Source organism: Chelonia mydas, chromosome 10 (genome assembly GCF_015237465.2).
Source record: "Chelonia mydas isolate rCheMyd1 chromosome 10, rCheMyd1.pri.v2, whole genome shotgun sequence".
Classification (NCBI taxonomy): domain Eukaryota; kingdom Metazoa; phylum Chordata; order Testudines; family Cheloniidae; genus Chelonia; species Chelonia mydas.
The window spans coordinates 14,664,739-14,679,147 of record NC_051250.2 but is presented as its reverse complement, the minus strand read 5'-3'; the positions used below and the strand labels follow the sequence as shown (position 1 = coordinate 14,679,147).

The 14,409-nt window shown below is 41.8% G+C and overlaps 1 long non-coding RNA gene across 1 annotated transcript; it reads left to right on the top strand.

Moving 5' to 3' along the window:
- Window positions 1-6,645: 6,645 nt before the first annotated feature.
- Window positions 6,646-12,806, top strand: LOC114020739. The gene is made up of 4 exons (XR_005227199.2): window positions 6,646-6,777; window positions 10,612-10,735; window positions 11,924-12,050; window positions 12,142-12,806. It is a non-coding gene; the product is annotated as an uncharacterized LOC114020739 (long non-coding RNA).
- The last annotated feature ends 1,603 nt before the right edge of the window (window positions 12,807-14,409 follow it).

Below are 14,409 nucleotides of genomic sequence, written 5' to 3'. Positions count from 1 at the left end.
TTGCAGAGGTAACATTTTCTGTGCTTAATTATTTAAAGGAAGCTGTATAATGGGTTTCTGGAAGCATGTGACCCACAAATCACTTCATCCACATCTGCATAATGCATGTGTCATCAATCTTATTTCATTTCAAGATCACTTACAAAAAAAACTTGACAATCTGCTCATTGCTACTTCGCAGCGCAAACACACACAGCTTGCAGTGTCATTTGCCGTCTGTGCTTCATAGGAGCCAGCTGCAAATGTTCCCCACAATTCGCGTTTTCTGTACATTTCTATCTTTGACTCAGATTTAAATGGAGTCTGTGACCTGCCTAGTTGGTAGCTGTTAGACATTAATGACCAGATCTGCACTGGGTGCAAGTTGGTGCAGCTCCATGGACGTCAGCGGGGCTATGCCTGTACCAGCTGAGACTCTGGGCACAAATAGAAGTCCAGTCATACAAATGGCCTCATAAACTGAATTTTTTATTACTCTTCATTTGAGCCAATATCTTTTTGTTTGGGTAGTTGGCCTCTAAACCAGATGCTTTTGTATGAATTACATAGAAAGGGAAAATTTGCAAAAATGATACTGAACTCGGGGTCCATGTCATTTGCTTTCATAACCGCTTTTAATAGGGATTGAACCAAAGGCCATTGAAGCCTGTTTGGATCAGGCCCTTAAAGACTGTAGTTTTTTTTAAGTGAAATGCATGCAGAAAATAAGTAACCAATACAAGTATCTGGGTATCAGAAAAATACACAGGGTCAGATTTTGGCCGAGGTATGTAGGGATATAAGGGGGTGGCCACCTCACACAAGGCAGAGCACATTAAATTAGGTTAATTAACCTAATAAACTGCACCTGGGGGAGAACCAGGGATTGAAAGGGTGGCTGTGATGGATCCCAGCTGAGAGGGAACAAGCAGGACTAGTACAAAGCCAGGAAGTTGGCACCAGAAGTGTCATAAAGGCGCCTGTAGCTACTCTCTGGATCCTAGAGAGTGAAGGAAGGAAGGAAAGCCGGGGGAGATGGAAGCCCCGAAGAAAGGGTTTAGCCAGATGGGCAGTAGAGCAGAAGTCTGAGAGAAACATAGTAGGATGTGGCAGCAAGGTGGGACATTCTAGACCTAGGCTACTGGTTAGATGGTCCCTGAGCTGGAACCCGGAACAGAGGGTAGGCCCAGGTTCCCTGCCAGCCACTGGGGACATGGTGCAGTCTGGATAGTGAGGGAGAAGACTGCCATTTTGGGTGGAGAGACGTAGCTAACCCCTTGAAGGGGAAAACACACACACTGACCTGGCTGGAGGACCAAGTCGCAAAGAGGGAGCACAATGAGTCAGAGAAAGAAGGATGGCAGGGCATGTGAATGAGGGACACAAGGGTGCATTGGACTTGGAAGGAGCTAATCCCCAGGGTAACCTAGTGGTGAGTGAACCCCATTAGACGAGGAATATGACCACCTCCATTCCGCTGCATTGCCACTCTAGGCTCAGGGTGGGGGTTGCATGCCCTATACTCCATCATCATATAGGTGGGTGGAGGAGGGCCGGAAAAAGGTTTGGTTCCATCCACCCTATACACCAGTCAATGGCAGTAATCCAGTAGCGGATTATTTCTACTTGGAAGTCAGGTGGGAGCAGGGAAGGAATTGTGATATTTTGAGTCACAGTTCCTTGCCTGGGCTTCTCTTGGGGCAGCACACAGCATGGGGCTGTGCTTTAGGGACCGCCTTAGATAATACCACAAGCATATTATTGTGGATTGATTGAATGTCTTTGGACAGTAAACATGGGACAAAATGGTTAAAACTCAGGTAGGATCTAATCTCATGGCTAAGCCTGAGGCTACGAGAAAATGCCGCATGTTAAAGGTTTCATGTCAACCATGTTCCAAAAACTTATATCTCTGTGGCAAGACATTAATATAGTGGGCCCAGTGCTAATCTTGCACTGGCAATAACCCTGTTTAATGTAAGGGAGTTATTCAGGTATGACTGACTAGAAACACAAGGATCAGATCAGAACTGGCCTCACTGAGTAATACACCTGAACTCTGATAAAGCAACTCTCCTCAAACAGCATCAAATATATATATAAGACCTTCCTGACCTGAGGATACCCACTGAAGCCAGTATCTGTCAACAATGCTGAGGTTGCCAGCCTGACTTTGTGGACTTTTTGGGTCAAAGACTCTAGGGAACTTCTTTCAGTAGGAGCTATTTCATGCTATGTAATCAATGGTACAATATGGCCCTTGGATTTTGTGTTGATTTTCATAGTATTTGATTCTGCCTCTTATGAAACGCAGCCTTTTATTGCATGTTTTTTTGTTTATTATATGTCATGGTTATCAATGAGTATAGCATACATTGGCCTAATCAGTACATGTGGAGCCTAGTCCTTCAATGTATTGGGCATTCTGGCCTTCTAGCAAATTCACTTAAGCACGTGCTTAACTCATGGAACTACTTGTGCTTAAAGTTAAGCATGTATGTAAATACTCTCTCCTGAGAGAGGTCAGAATGCTTAGCACCTTGCAGGATCAAAACCTCTAATAAAGGGGGGAAAAAATCACAGTGGAGTAAACTTATTTAATGTACTGAGGTCTCATGTCTGTTTATATAGCAACTTTTATAAAATACCATTAACTCTCTGCTGAGCCCCGATTATTTTAGCCAAATGCTATAAGATTTTCAATTATAAATTCCAGGGTATTTTATGGACAATAATATGATTTGCAGTTAGGCAAGCTGACAATTAAAATTAATGCTGAGGATATATCTAATCACCACAGGGTCAGAGAGGAACTGTTTTTCTCTTTTGCACTTACAGTACTGTGCAACTGGTTAGGTGCATTAGAGGGTTTTTTGTGGCCTTCCTCTGGGACATCACATATTGGTTAATGCCAGAGGCACAGTTCATTTCAGAGGTTTGTTTTCGAAAAAGTTAGCTTTTTGCAGGGGACTTTGCCCCTCCTGTGGACCATGCCCTATTGCTTTTTTGCAGAAACAAATACAATAATACATAAAAGTGCCAAGAGGCTATGTTAGACAATTAGCCACTCAGCACATGCACTGTCTAATGGTTTTTCAAATTCTTTTTAAAGGAGCTGAATAATTTCTGCATGAGCCATGGATAATGTAGAATATCTTTTTTTTTTTTTGACATTTAGCAAAATCTTGTAACCCTCTTTCCATTGAACACGTTGAAACAGACGGCAAAGACATTCAATATCAAAAAGCCAGAGATTTAGGGACTCTTCTACCTCCAGCTATTTTCTCTGCCTTGTTTTTTTTCTCCTCCTTATTTTCAAGTGGATAGTATTTGGAGGAAATTGTACCTCTTCTCTTGGTTTCCTTCAGCTATGTTTTAATAGAAAGGAAGCTTGTGCTGACAAGTTTGTGAACACCGCTGTGGCTGGATTGTGTAAACCTTGCACACCTCCAAATTTCTCGCGAAGTCAATGGGGAGTCTCCATTGTGCAAGGATTGTGGCATGAGGCCCCTGGTTTTTTTATTGTGGTTTTGTACTGGAGTCATCTTTGAAATGCTTAAAGCAAGTAGTGACTTGTGCATATGGCGCAAATACTGTCTGACTGGGTGTTGACGATAGGTTTTTAGTTGTACTGAGGGGAGGAAGAAGTTAGTTTTCTGGACCTGGGACACTGTTTGTTTGCAGAAACTGCCTGACCCTGTTTTTTTGTTTCCTTAGTTTCACTGTGTTTATCTTCCTTTTACTTTGTCTCTTTCTTACTAGGTTGTGGGGAGAAGAGCGGATTCCTTTTCTGTTTAATTTGGGGGCAATGCTGACTCTTTCCTGAAGAAACCTCTTTGTATTCTAAGACAGTGAGCCATTCCCATGGGGAAGGGTGTGATGATCTGAGCCTTGATCCTGCCTTTGGATTTCTGTGGGTGTACCCTGGTGTCTGTGCAGGGCACCAGAGCTGTATGTTGTTCGGTGGCTTTCTTGTTGTCGTACATGTCAATCTTTTCACCTTGCGTACATTTGTTTTCCGTATCATTGATTGGTTTTGCAGATTCTGTGTTTGCTCCAAGTTCTGCCCTAGCCATAAGCAAACTGAGCCTTTGCAGAGTCCTGCTATATATTTCATTCCCTTATAAAATCTCTCGTAAAGAAACATGAGGAAACCAGTAAAAAATTCTCAAGGGGGGGTTGGGGAGGAAGAAAGAGTGCTGCAGAAAGCATGAAAACATCTTATAACAATCTCAATAGACATGTTCATCTTCTGTTCTGCCAGATGTCATTCAAGAATACTAAAATTATTTATGGATTTAGTTTTCCTGTTTTTTTTTAAATGTAAAAAGATGCTCATGAATTACATCCATAAGTAATTTAGGATCACCATATCCTGAATAACAGTTATGGGGGAATGTTGCATACCGAGGGACACATCGACATATGTAGTTGTGATAGCAATTTTGTTACAAACAGGAGAGTGACTCTCTTTCAGAAGATAAGGTACTTGCAGTGTCATGAAGGCCGCCCATCTAAACTCCTCTTTAGACTTCACTTGATTCCAGCAGGCACAATGTTATTCTAGGGCCTGATCTTCAAAGGGGAAAGGTCCCATTGACTTCAGAGGTCTTTGGATCCAGCCCCTAAAGCACAAGAGCTATCTTCTTCTTCTACCGTCCTTTTTAATTAGCATACGTTGAGATCACTCTGTTTAACTGTACCTTCAGAGTGAGTGCATGTCTGCCTTGGGAGACAATGAATGTACTGCAGGATCGAACCTACCGTGTGCTGTCTACATTCCTTTATGACGATTGGGGGTGGCTGAACCAGACAAAATGAGGTATGATTCCGACAGTCAAACCAAACCGAACTCTTTTGAGGTTGAACATTTGGGTAACTTAAATTGCCTCTATGCTTCTGTTTCTGTGTAATAATTATAATGCTTAGCTCTAATATAGCACTCTTCATCAGTAGATGTTAAAGCACTTTACATAAGGAAGTCAGTGCCATTGTCCCCATTTGGAAAATGAGACTCCAAGTTAAAGCGACTTGCCTGGCAGTGGCGGATGGGAATAGAACCCAGGTCACCTGAGTCCCAGTGCTGTGCTCTGTTCAATGTGAATCATTCTTGCATTAGTAACTGCTTTGTCCAAAATCAAGAGGGAGTTGAAACCAATGTTCCCTCTAATTTTTTCCATCCATGTGCAGAATGATTTTTGTTATGTGCACCAATATCGAGGTGATGTGCGCCACCGGTAGAACCAAAAAAAACTATATATATATATTTTTTAAAAGTTACCATAGGGATAATTACTCCAGCCAGGACAGGTTAGGCATTTTAGAACTTGCTACTCAAAGAATTAAATTTAAGCATAAGAGAGAGATAAAAATTATGAAATGTGTAGACTAGTCAAAAAACTAAAATAACAGCTCTTTGAAAGAATAAAATTTCAGAGATTATATGTGCATTGCAGGAAGTATCAAGAAGTAACAGCAACAATAATACAAGTATGTGTTGGGAGGAGAGTGTGAAAGACTCTGTGTGTGTGTGTGTGTGTGTGTGTGTGTGTGAGAGAGAGAGACATGCGCACTGCCCCTTTAAGTAGATCAGCACTCACCATTCTAAAGCCTGCTTGTTCAGACACAGCAGCAGCCACCAACAAGCTCCATCCCACTCCTGAGCCCTGTTGTGTCCCTGCCCCCCACCATGTGGAGATCGGGTGGAGGGGGATATCCTGACATCAGTGCCCCCTCTCCCTTCTCTTGCTTTGCACAGCAAGCAGTAGGCTCCTGGGAGCAGCTGCTCAGGGGCTCCAAGGCAGAGGGCAAGAACAGTGTGGCAGTGGTGGGAGGGGCACCTGAAGTGCACGGCACTTGATAGACTGCTGGGCAGCCGCGCAGCTTAGAGAGAACTTAGGTAGAAACCTTATTCAGACTTGCAGTCTGACTACTTCTTTGAAGAGGTTTGGCATACATATGTCATTTTGGTCCTTACCTGAACTGAGCCTTTTTTTTATGTTATGCCCAAATATTTCTGCAAATGTCATGCTTTCACGATGGCTCATCAATAAAGCACAACATCTGTGCTCTTTCCTATAACCACACATTTAGCGAAATGTGAAATGTTTAGCAGTTCGGGGCTGGACGAAAAGAGAGCAACAGTGTGGAATGACTGGTCTAGTGGTAGAACTCAATCACAGTGCTATGAAACTGTAATAGTTTAGTGTTTGTTTGGATATCTAGCTCTTTCACTTAAGGAATGGTCACACAGGACGAGAACTAGAAGATGGGAAATAAGGGGTCTTGGGTCATGCAGTCCATCTCCTTTCCACGGCAGGGTGATTCTCTTCATTGTAATTTTTCCTGATGTTTTGTTTAGTCTAATTTTAAATGTCTCAAGTGGTGGGCCTCCCACCACTTCCTTTGGGAGGTTATTACATAATGTAATTGATCTAATTACTGAGACTTTTCCTGCATTTAGTCAAATGTTTCCTTTTTCTCAATTTCATCCCATTCTGCCTATGTATTAATTATTATTTGTATTGCAGATTTGTATTATTGTGCTTAGGACCCCATTACACAAGATGCTGTTCAAGCACTGAGCAGAGGGATGGTCCCTGCCCCAAAGAATTTACAATCTAAGTACACCGCTTACACCACCTCTCTCTCTCTTTGGTGTTTGCAGCCTTAATGCAATGGTGGAGTAACTAGCGCCTGCAATGACTGCTTTAGATTGCTTGGTTGCGGATACTCGCTAACGAGATCTGGGTATGGCACAAATGTAGCAGTGGTTTATTTAGGCAACTGACTTATCAGGTAAGTCCTCATGTGGATCTAATTACACTAATGTTCGCTGTGAAGAGGGGAATGACAGTGAGATTTGGGGCTATTGTACAAGGTCTTGCTCTCCATCCATGGGGAAGGCCGTGCAACTCTTCTGTTGAATGCAGCCCTGGGATAATCGCAGTCTGACTTTCATACAATGATTGGAAGAAAGAGGGGCAGCGGGGAAACAAAGGACCTTCCTGTTTCAGAGGGAGATTTTGAGCATGATTGTGTCAAGTGCTAAACTAAGAGGGAGTGCCAGCAAAAGTGTATAATAATTATAGATAAATGAGTCCATGCATCTGAAGAAGTGGGCTTTTTACCCACGAAAGCTTATGCCCAAATAAATTGGTTAGTCTTTAAGGTGCCACTGGACTCCTCGTTGTTTTTGTGGATACTGCTACCCTTCTGATAATAGATAAATGAGGAAGAAACTGTCAGAAGAACAGCACGCATGCACTTACATACCACTTAATTCTAATCATGAGCATTTGCACTCTTTAGCTACCTGGAAAGGTGTTAATTTATTTTAAAGGTCTGGAATCTTGTTTTTTCAGCTGGCAGTTTCATGCTACCACAGTCAGATTAAATTGCATTTACTACTTTCTTGCAAGTGGTATCTGCTACGTATAGAATTCTTTTATGGGGAGAGGCATCTGTTTTAAGCATCCTGTTTCATTAACATGCATTTGGCTTAAAGCGTGACCCTAATTATTAATATTTTAAATAGGGTCACTTTTTGCCCTTGATTGCCTCTGTCAACTCCCTTTGATGTAAACAGGAATTGTGCACAGGGATTGAGAGCAGTATGTGGCACAGGAAGCAGAGCAGAATTTTGATTGGGGGCCTTATCCTTGACTTACTCCATTCATCTCCTCTCCTCGGTTAATTGCACCCTATTCCAACGATTATGTTGCAGTATTAGAAGAAGAAAATTGTCTCCATAGACAGCGTGTTATCTACATCCACCCATGAAGGCATCTCATGAAAAACATGCTTTCTAAATGCATGTGATACCATCATCAGGAACACTTAATTTACATTATTACATGTTAAAGGGGTCTGGGTCTAAGGCTGCTAACTGCAGGCCCAAATGGAATAAGTAAATTAAGTACATTGACTTTTATTTGTTTGGTTGTAGAGCTGAACTCACTCCTAAATCAAAGATACACAAAGAAACACCACGTTAAGATGCACATCACTCAATAAGATGCCACCATAAACAGTCACTGGGGATGCAAAGGGGATGACCTGGAAAACTAATACCTAGCAACTAGACTAAAGTTCAGATTCCAGTCTGAACATCTTCAAGTTCTGGGGATGTTTTGAATCTGGAATTCTGGATCAAGAGCATCTCTACTAGCTACCTCTATTACAGTGGGTAAAATCCTGACCCACTGAAGTAGGAGTTTTGCCATTGATTTAGATGGGGCCAGGATTTCACCTATTATATCTAGCAGTGACTGTAGGTGAATGTTAATGGGTTAAGAAAAATGTACTGCAGTTGTTGTTTCGTAATGCACAACATGCACACAAAATATTATAGATTTAATGATTTGTTGAATGAATGTAAAAGCTGGTTGCATAAAAGATTTATTTTTAACTGATTAATACCATCTGTCACTAGGTTTTTACTGTGCTGCAATAAAAGTGTGTTTCAGATTCTCAGCAGTTCAGTCAAATAAAAAAGGCCCTGTTTTTTCCAGTGGCATTCCCCTTGCTCTGACATTTTCATCCCTTGGATGGGCTTTGTAGACGTTGTGTGCATGTGGTTGGACATGCATGAAATGTGAGTGAAGTGCTGCTAAAAGCCTCCTAACGGAAGATTTAAAATTGCTCAGGGAGAAATGCACATGTTAAAATTAGCTTGGTTATAGAGAATGGATAAATTCCAGCAGAGATGGTCTGCTAAGTCTTCTTTAATGTCTAACTTCTATAATTCTCTGATCTTCGTACATTATGCAACAACATGGGTTTAAATGCATGTGGAAGTCGATGAATGTTCATCACTTCCCTCCATTGTCTGGTTTCCTTCCTTAAACCTTTGGACCATGGCATAAATCGGATGTCAGTACCCTAAAGACGTGTAGGGTGCTTCTCTGACTAAACTATGGATCCCACCTCCCCTCCCTGCACTCGTGCAAAATTACATCCCTTCCATCTTTTGGGGAATCTAGCCCCCAGTGTTTAACAAATGCCTGAGCTGCCAAAATAGAGCAGAGAGGGGGAATAAGGCAGACAGCTATATATAAACTGAGCACTTTTATTAAGTGTCTCTCTCCTGACTTTGAAACTTTTGTGTTCTGCTCCCTGATCATCAAATGATATAGGAGACACACAAATATTAATGGGAGAATGCCCAGGTACTAAAACTAAGTTTTTACTGGCCTAGTTTTCTCTTGAATCAAAGACGGGGGTACAGAAAGAACATGCACACTGCAGCTGAACCATTGCCTTTGGCTAAGTTACTCACTGTGAAATCTTATTGACTTTGCAGTACAAAATTTAAAAAAAACCCGCAAAACAACCCCCACCCCCATCTTCTCTGTGCACTCCAATAAGGCTGTATTAAGCTGCCATGTTGGTCTGTGTGGAAAACCTGAATTAGGACTGGGAATGGAGGATATATCTACTCTGCAGGCAGAATTACTGAAGCTCCACAAACGTGTGAAGCTAGGTTCATTGGGTAGCTCTACAGAACAAGTTGGAAAAGAGGGGGTTGGCTCCTCCCTCAACCAATCTTCAGTTTCCTCATTCATTTCCCTCCATTCTCCTCTTCCATTTATTGCCCTGTATTTTCCCTCCTTCTTCTGTCCCCTTTTTTCTATCTATTACTTTTCCATTCTTTGCTCCTACCTTGATCGCTGTCCTCTCTGCTTCAAACCTTTCTCCTTTTTCCTTTCTCGCCTCTTTCACTCTACAGATGAGGCTGACCCCAAACCTGTAAAGAGCCCTGAACTGGAGCAAGTCTGGATCAAGATCTGAATTCTGTGATTCCTATGCTGTCTAACATTTATTCAGATGAATAAGAACATCTTAAATAAACAAAAAAACATTTTGTTTCATTGATTCAAAGTCTGATGACTTTTTGGCTCCCTCTTGTTCCATCACCTTGTGGTGGCTGGCCAAAGCCCACCTGAACCTGACCCACACTCAACTCGTAATAAAGCGAGTGTTTAATGGTTGAGAATATGATTCTGTTTTAAAAAGTTTATGACTGTGCTCTCATTCCCCCCACCCCCAGCATTTTAAACCCCTTTAATATTAGAGGAGGAAGGGAAAGTAAAAGGAACAGTTACTCATCACTTCAGTCCCCTCAGTATAGGCCAGGGTCAGCCACAGTAGCAATCTAAAGGATGAGGAATTTGCTAGAACCAAATGCTCATGGCGACCAGCTGTTTCCCTCCACTCATGTCCTAGGTAAACTAAATGAGAAAGCTCCAGTCTCCTACCTTAGCTTTTGGTGAATAAATAACCGAAGCCTGCCAGGGGTCAAAAATAAGTGACACCGCTATGAAGTTTGTAGTTGGTTTCTACTGGTCCTCTTGTGATTTCCCCAGTTTCCTGTTGTGTTAGTAGTGCCCTAAGAAGCTGTTGTATAGTGTTGTGCTGTCCTCATAAATGGCTGAGTTCCATGGTTGGATCCTTGTTTGTAGCACTTGAGTGCTTTGGGATTCTTCAGGAGGAAAGGGTCAATATAGACTCATTTAATATTTATTATTACAGTAGTCCTACACAGAGCAACCAACCACCTCCAACAGGACAAGTCGGTGAGGTATTCAGCTCCACATGTATTAATTCTTTTGTGATTTTTTTCCCTCATAGGCTGCTTTAGAGCATCATTTGGTTTCTCCCCATTTCTGCTCAGAGGCTGGCACAGCATGGTAGTCCTTCCTGAAGACACGTGCTTGGAGGAGGACACACAAACAACATTACTCCATCTGCCCAGGTAAGCAAGAGCACTTTCTAACTTACCTGATCCTCCAAAGAAAGGTCCAATTTAGATTGAATTGTGGCAACCCAGGCTCTTGATTTATAAATGGGGCTCTGAATAAAGATTTGATTGCCCCTTATTGTGATTGGGACTGGAATCTGTGCAGTGCACAGAGTGAACTCTATTACCAGAAATGCTTCTTCACTTAGCTCTGCCTCTCTAAATGCTGGGTCTGGACTAGAAGGCATTGTTGTGGGAATGAGCTAGCTTTATCTGATCATCATAGATAAAGATGGATAACTTACCCCTATGCAGTCATGTAGTCCAAATCAGTTAACTCATCTGTAAGTCTTGATCCCTGGTGGCTCATATCATCTGCATGCATTACCTTCTTGGGACTAGACTCAATTTTTTAAAAAAATTGACAGTGCTGCAGAGTTTCCTGAAGCTCTCAATGCATAGGGGTGAAATCCTGTCCCCTTTCAAGTCAACGGCAAAACTCCCATTGACTTCTGCGAGGCCAGGATGTTACCCATAAAGTTGCACTGCTTTAATTGAGTGAAGTCTATGATCCTTTACAGACTTTCTTTTTGGCTATTGTATGCCTTCTAAACTTGGTGAAGTCTCCTCTTAGCAACAGTGGCAACATTAACTCATGGAGAAAAATTAGTGAGATCAGAAAGGGTTACAAACAGTGGAGGGGCGGGAATGCCCCTTTTGGGTAGTATTGATGTTCTCTGTATTCACGTATATGGAAAATTCTACAGTATTGGCAATGTTTAGGTAGATGGCTTTGCCTGAACATGACTTATTCAAATATTTGTGAAATGCTATCTTAATTTAATGCACTATATACATATTTTCTGATAATCTTAATTGATTCTAGTGGTTATAACTCGAAAAGGAGATTCTACATTCTGCACTTTCTAGGCCTCTGTTAAAATTTTCAAAAGCTTCTAAGCGCCTTAGGTGCCTAAGTCATTTTTGAAAGTAAGACTTTTGCCTAAATGTCTTATGAGCTTGAAAATGTTACCCCTTGCCTTAATAGACTCAATGAAATTAGATGGAAAAGCCTGAATGGATGTCTTGTCCACCTCCCACCCCTGCTGTTAGGATTCTGATCACTTTGCAAGCAGAGATAAGAGGAATGTAAGCCTTAGAGCCTGCCGTATGTGGAGCTGTATATTATTTTTTGTATTGCAGTAGCCATGTTGCGTTAGGTACTATGCAAACATCAACAAAAGAGCATCCCTACCCTGAAGAGTTTACAATCTAATTATAAGACAGGAGGCAAGAGGTGAATGCAGCTAGCAAATGTAGAAAGAACAAGGTAACAATCCGATAACTCTGCTCAGCGGGATAGGCACTGGTCACAGCACATCTACTAACATCTTAACTCTCCTTCATCTTTATCTGTCAAGTGTTTTAGGAAATCTAGATGGAAGAGGGGAGGAAACAAATGAGAAGGCTTGGAAAACAGAGTGATTAATTAAGGAGTCCAGATCTCTTTACTGGTGTCTCCCTTAAACCACATTTATGTGAATGTTTTTGATCTTCAAGGTAAGCCACATGGGATGTGCGTTCTTCATATGAAAAGTCCCAAAGGAACACACCCAAAGAATAGTGCCTTTCATGTGAAAAATTACCACTGCCGCTACCACTTCTCAACCTGTTTAATGTAAAATATCACTACTGCCTTAAAAGAAGTTTAATTTCCCAAATATCTCCCGCTAAACATATCAGCTAGATTTTCCAGATGGAGTAAATTAACATCACTCCATTAAAATTATGTCAGTTTACACCAGCTGCAGATTGGCTGTCTGTTCAGACTATCAAAATCTTTTAACTAATTTCTCTAAGAAAATGCATGGAGATGAAGGTGAGAAAAAGGAAAGGAGAGGGGAACGAGATCCTGTGAAAGGAGAAAAGTGTTAGGCAAATCATCATCAGCCATCTCATTGACCCTAGGTAGCATCAGCATCTCAGAAATAGTGACATTTGTGACCTTTCACTCCATATTCTTTATGAAAATATGCTGATATGAATGACATAAATGAGATGTACTGTTTGCAAGATGGCTCATGTAAGATATAATTGGAAAGGTTATGATTTACTGAATGTAATTATCCAATTTGTATGCCTGTATCATTTCTGTATTTGAAGTTAGGAATACTGACTATGTATCTGTATTTCAAATGTGTTACTTTGGGTGTCTCCCAACTAGCCCATCAGGGTGCAGCTAGCCCATCAGGTACAACAATGGAAAAGCTAGACAGGACAAATGGCCCATTAGCAAAGACAATGGCCTGTGAAAGAGCTTAGTTTTCCTGTGGACGCTCCAGACAGTCTATGAGTAATGGCTGCCAGAGCCCTGCAGAGACATGGTCTGAGTCAGCTGGTACTGGACCCACCCCTTGGAATGCCAGTGTTCTTCCACTGGGAGACAAAGGGTTCCAGCCATACACAAGAGCCATACAAGGCAGGGGAGTGACATCATCGTGGGTCTCCTCTGCCTCCCAACCCAAAGAAACACTGAAAAACACCTGTAAGCAGGAACTGAACTGAGGGGAGAAGGGTTGAACCCAGGCTGAGAGGGTGTCCAGTCTGTGAGTGGAAATACCTGAAGTCTCAAGCTGCAGGCCAGTGCAGCTGCCTTTCAAGACTTCTGTAATCTATCTATGACAATATTTAGGATGAGAAATTACTATTTGTAACCTATTTCTTTAGTGAAACAAGTTTAGTATGCATGTTTTGTTTTATTGGCTTAGTTAATCTGCTTTGTTCTGTTTGCTACCTCTTTAACCACTTAAAATTCACCTTTTGTAGTTAATAAACTTATTTCTTGTTTATAATATAACCCCATTTGTCCAATTCATAATATTTGGGGTAGGGGGGAGGAGGGAAGAGGCTGTGCATACCTTCCTCCACATTGAGGGAAGAGGTGAATTTCATAATATACCTTTGGGACTGCACTCCAAAGGAGGTGGACACCTGGGTGCTGGGACAAGTCCCTTAAGCTGAGGCTTCTCAGAGCTGATCTCAGTATCTGTGTTGTTCTGCAGTTGGGTGTGGCCCTGCCTCTGATGGCGCTGGAGGCAGCTTAATAGCCTGGCTCAGCAAGACAGGTAAAAAAGGTGCCCTGGCAGGCAGAACAGGTGGTTTCAGTGATATCCCAGCACATCAGGTGGCACCTTAAGGGGTCCAACCCATCACAACATTCTCATCAGTGAAAGTTCATCATCCCGGTCTGATAGACAGTGAGGATTACTTCAAAAATTACTAAAGAGGTTGTCTAAATCTGCTTTGGAGGAACCTTTTAATGTTCCTTATTCTCTATACATATTCCATCCTGGAATACAAAGAGTTGGATGGCTCCCAAATAGGCCACTGGAACACTTGGACAGTGGCCCAGATATAATGGGCCAGATATTCAGCTGGTAGAAATGACTGTTGCTTCATTGGAGCATAAAGAGTTTATTCTGTTTGAATACTGTACAATGATTCTCAGTCCTGCTTGTTAAAATAATCTGGAGTTGGTCTAACTGGTCTGAGGTGAGATGAGATGAAATACACTTTATGTTACACAAGACATCAGCCAATGTAAGTCCATCACCAATGATAAATGTTTCTAAGCTCTAGTAGAGTATTATATGCATATTTGTAATCTCTCTTCCTTGCCTCAAAGAAGG